Genomic DNA, 5399 nt, shown 5'->3' with positions numbered 1-5399 from the left:
ACCAGTGACCTATACAATCAAATAATAATTTTTTTTGGACTAGTATTCAGTATTTCTGTAAATACAACCTAAAATCATATTTGCCCCACCCTTAGCCACAACACACTGCTTAGGTGGCTTAATTAAGAAGCTGATCAACCTATACACCAGATACCTTTCTTTCATAACACTGTTGAGGCTACTCTCATCAAATTATATTTATAAGTCCAATTATGATAATTCACATGCAATATCTTGCATTTATTATAATTTAAAATTATCTGTCATTTATTAGACCATCCCACTAAATAAACTGAATCCTTTGTAACGGAATAGCATCCTCCCCACTGTCAGCAACACCCAAGATCTCAACATCATCAGCAAATATAAGCAATTTTATTGATCATTCTTTCATCTGTCTCATTGATCTAAATAAAAAAAAACAAAGGTCCTAACGCTGAACCAAGAGCAACCTTACTTGTTAAATTAATCTGGATTGTTTGTTTGTTTGTTTTGAATTTCGCGCAAAGCTACACGAGGGCTATCTGCGCTAGCCGTCCCTAATTTAGCAGTGTAAGACTAGAAGGAAGGCAGCTAGTCAACACCACTCACCGCCAACTCTTGTGCTACTCTTTTCTCAACGAATAGTGGGATTGATCGTCACATTATAACACCTTCGCGATTGAAATGGCGAGCATGTTTGGTGGGACAGGGATTCGAACCCGCGACCCCCCCAGATTGTGAGTTGAGCGTCCTAACCATCTGTCATGCCGGGCCAATCTGGATAGACTGAACTCAATTTACAATAATTGAACCATTTTTCGATCTTACAAGTCAATTTATTTCCACAACTATGGAGATAATTTTTAACAACGTTTTATGTAGCACCTTATAAAATGCTTTCTGAAAATCCAATTCATACCTTCATTTACGTGAGCAATAAACACTTCGAAAAAATGTCAACAGAGTAGTAAGGCAAGATTTTCCTTTAGTGAAATATTCCCAACATCAGTATCTTTGGCACAAAATGGTGTCGTAAAACATTTTACGCTATGTTCATCATCGTGATTATCCTTTATGAGGTAGCATGTTATTTACAAATCGAACAACACAGTGCTCCACCAAAAGAGTAAAAACATTTTTGAAATTTAGGGTTATTGTGAAGTTAGCAGTAGAATAACATTAGGCCTTTGTGAAAGAAACAAGAGTAAAACGAAAAAATAGGCTATTTAAAATTTATTACGTTTAGTGTTAAGCCTATACCCCATCTGTGGTTTAAAGTGTGATTTCTTTGATAAGTGATTTTTATTTCTCTGTTGTTTGTTTTTATTTAACTTTTTAAAAATTCAATTTTAAGTGATAAGGTCTGAAAAACTGATCACTGATATTAGTAGTAATAAATAAAAATAATATCAAAAACTTGTACTTTTTTCGTAGAACGATAAATCAAATTTCAACTATTTGAGTTCCTTAATATTAGTATTACTATTAGGCTCAATACCGTATACGGGACTAGTTTATCCATTACTTGAACTTTGAAGTTGATGTCGTCTCATAATTTTAATGGTAAGTAGTAATAGTCTAATACTATTAGTAGTATTAATAACACTAACAGTATGTATGTTTCATTTCCCCTTTTAATTTTATTTGAAGTTGATGTCGTCTTGTAATTTTAAAGGTAAGTAGTAATAATACTATTAGTATAGTATTAGTAGTATTAATAACACTAACAGTATGTATATTTCATTTTCCCTTTTAATTTTATTACACCTATAACTTCTGTATAAGTATAATACAGTAAACCATCCTATTTCTAACTCTTTAAAAGACTTAGTAAGATTACTGTATGAAACACTAACTAATTAAAATATTCTGGGTACAAATAAATCACGTAAGTTCAATAATTAGTGTTACAAAAAGCCAAAATTACAGTGTACTTTTAAGTAACTTTAGTTTTATGTTACTTTAGCCTTAGGTGTTTTAGTATGTTTTTATTTTATTGTTGTTGTTTTCATTCAAGAATATTACTTAGTTTATCATTTATATACAAGATCTTTATATCAAAGAAATGTTTCACTGATGTTTCGATACTGCAAGAAATGTTTGAAAATCATTTTATGTTTGTTATGAAATAGCTGACTTCCAACACTTGACACTAGGCAGTAGCATGATCATAACACTGAATTTTATACAACATAATTTCTTGACAAGGTTTTATAGTTTATTTGTGTACATCTAATTCTTAGTATATGAAATATGTTTTGAGCAATGAATATATTGTTTAAGCAGCCATTTTATGATGATGGCTTAAGTTATTTCATTCCAAGATGTATTATTCTGAAATGGCTTTTGCAACTCAAAAACAGTACTGGAGAATATGCATAAATATAAAGGTCTTTAAGTAGAATTGATGTGCTAGTGAAATTCACTGATTATTTGATTTTTAATGTGGAATTGTTTATGGATAAGTATTTTAGAGATCAGGGATGTATATATCAAATAGATGATTCTGCATGTATTTATAGTAGGCTGTTAGTTGAAAATGGGATAGCTTAAAAGGGCCAAATGGCTCCTTATTATCACTTGTAATGAAATGAAAAATATTTATCAAAAGTTTAGTTTAGAGCAAAGGCACTAAGATCTTCATTATTCCAGTAAAGTAAATAGAGATAAATGAAGTTATGGTTTTGAAAGTATATTTGGTTAAGTTGATCAGGATTAAATTCCTTTTCTCTTGTTAATTGAACTTGTTGAGTGAGTGTAAAATACTAATAATTTATTAAACCTATCATTTCATTGAACAACTTTTATTTATGATATAAATCTGTAAAGAGTCATGTACAATTGAAGTATTACATTACAACTAGTATTATATACATTGTACAAAATTTATTTGAAACATTGTTTACTTTATTGTAAAAGTTATGGAGAGATAGTTTACAAAACAATTTTGTGCATCACAGAAAAATTACATGGCATTAAGCCTTTTGTATATTGGCATATGCTTTGTTACATGCACATGAATTAATTGGAATGTACTCTATATAGTTTTAACTGAAAGCCTTCCATTTTAAATCTAGTGAAAATTACCTTGAGTTATCAACTTATATTTTATTTATATAAAGTGTTTGTTTGTGAAACTGCTATCTTTTTGTACAGTGCACGTGTAGAGCAAGAGCTGGATAATTCTTTATTTTACTGATTTACTTCCTGAGTTTCCCAATTTACCAGCTGTAATGCCTTACCTTGTATGAACTAGTTGGAAGAGTATTTTTATGTTATTGGGATAACAGAAACTTTGTTAGATATAGAAAATTTTGATGAAAGAAATTTCTTTCAAATACACAGTTATGCAAGTTGTTTAATAGGGATAGAAGTGGCTTTATATGAAAAATGTGAGTTACATCCTATATAAGTTAAGGATTACAAAGATAATACCAAGGATGTTGAATCCATTTGGGTTTTGTTACTGGATGTAGAAGAAGAAGGATTTTAATTCAAATTTGTGACAGACCACCAGATGAAACTGATGAGATTTCGGCAACGAGGTCTTAATTATGATAGATTTTAACATCAAGTATATAGATTGGGAAATTTCAGAGTGAGACAATGAGGGGAAAAAATTGAGGAGATATAACAAGAATTATCTATTGTGAATTGGCCAACTTCATTATTTGAAGAATCTGATAAATTATGGCAAATTTGAATGATCAAGATAGATATGCTCATTTTAAAAATTGGAACATGTCTGCAAGTAAAATACCAGGTTAGCTCACAAAAAATATAAGGAATGAAATTAAAGAAAAGCATTACGAAAGTAAGAAGTTTAAATTTACTGTTTTACTACTGTAACATAACATAATGTTTTGGGACAACATGGGACCTATTGGTCTATCTAAACTAAATTAGAATAATTTAAAAAAATCTTGAAGCCAGCCCTTATCATTCATATACTTATCAAGCTTTTTCCTAAACTCACTGAAAGTTACTACCTCTACAACACCTGAAGGCAACTCATTCCAAAGACTCCTATCCTGCCAAAATTTATATTTGTGTCCCCTAGTCCTACTATTCTTACTGTAAAATATGTAAAAAGATGATGCATCAACACTATCAATTCCCTTTATAATCTTAAACACCTCAATCCGATTTTCCCTAACAGAAGACTAAGGGAATTATAGATCAAAAGAGTGTTGATTAATTAGGATATTAGGCAGTTAAAAAGTGTATCAGAAAAAAAAGTTGGCTAAAAGTTTATAACTGAATTGTAAGGTTTTTCTTAATACATAAAGAGTAAGCAGAATGCTAGGATGGGAGTAGGGACTTTAAGGGATGATAAAGGAAGGCCCGTTTCTAATGATTATATGAGATGGCTAGGCTACTAAATTTTACTTCTTTAGTTATTAATAATAAAGATTTGACAAATATTCCTCATCCTGAACAGTTACTAAAAATGTTCAAACAAAATGATCAGATTAATTATGAACTTATTAAGAAAGAATTGGGAAATCTAAAGAATGACAAGGATGTTGAATCAAATAATATTTTCCCAAGGCTTTTGAAAAAGTTAAGGATTGGATATGTAAGCCACTTGTTAATAGTTTTTTTTGTATAAATATTTGAATAGTGGGCAGGTGACAGAAGATTGGATGTTACTCCTTATCTTCAAGCACAGTGATAAAATTTGCCCAAGTAATTATGAGCCTATTAATCTTACATCAGTGGTGGGAAATGTTTTTCAAAGTCTTGTAAAAGATGGTTTTCAAATTAATTAAATTAGGTTTAAAATTTTGTTGAGTAGTCAACATTGTTTCTTGTCTACTAATATTTTTATGTTCTTTTGAAGAGGTTACTGCTTATATAGGTGTGGGTAAAGGTATGTATTTGGTATATCCGGATTTTCAGAAAGCATTTTATAATGTGGCACACAAAAGGCTTATTAAAACAAATATATGTATGTGTATACATATATTTGAGGGGGGGGGGTAAGTTGGCTCATTAGCTCTAAAAATGGCTAGATGGAAGAAAGCAGAGTAAACATTACAATGCTTTCATATGCCAAATATCAATTTTTTTTATTAAGGCTTAAGGTTTGTAAAACAATGTTTTTCTCATGACTTTTTTTTCTTTTTGCATGTTGTCTATCTATTATGCAAAGTAATTTTCATTTTAAGATTAAAAATACTTTTATGGATCAGAAAATTTTCAAATTTCACATGCAAAATCTTTATAGTGTCCAGATAGTTATCAAACATTTCTTAAGAAAAAACTTTACATTTTGTTTGTTATTTTCAGTAATTAATCTCTGTATGGGTTTGGTAGATTTGACTGATCTTGTAACCACCATAAAAAATCAGGATATAAATATCAATTATGCCTTTTTTATTTTAAAATGAACACAAATTATAACATGAAAACAT

General features: G+C 29.9%; 1 protein-coding gene across 3 annotated transcripts in view; it reads left to right on the top strand.

The window, feature by feature from the left end:
- The first annotated feature begins 1001 nt into the window (after nucleotides 1-1001).
- The window catches only part of LOC106471727 (exostosin-3-like), a 46738-nt gene continuing 42340 nt past the window's right edge, over nucleotides 1002-5399 (top strand). Inside the window, exon 1 of one of the 3 annotated variants that reach the window (XM_013932348.2) lies at nucleotides 1002-1108. The gene's annotated coding sequence lies outside the window, so the exon portion shown is untranslated. The other 2 variants (XM_022400333.1, XM_022400332.1) reach the window with 2 other exon arrangements.

This window comes from Limulus polyphemus, unplaced genomic scaffold, assembly GCF_000517525.1.
Source record: "Limulus polyphemus unplaced genomic scaffold, Limulus_polyphemus-2.1.2 Scaffold4816, whole genome shotgun sequence".
NCBI lineage: Eukaryota > Metazoa > Arthropoda > Merostomata > Xiphosura > Limulidae > Limulus > Limulus polyphemus.
The sequence above is the reverse complement of the archived record's forward strand: the minus strand, read 5'-3'. Positions and strand labels throughout refer to the sequence as shown.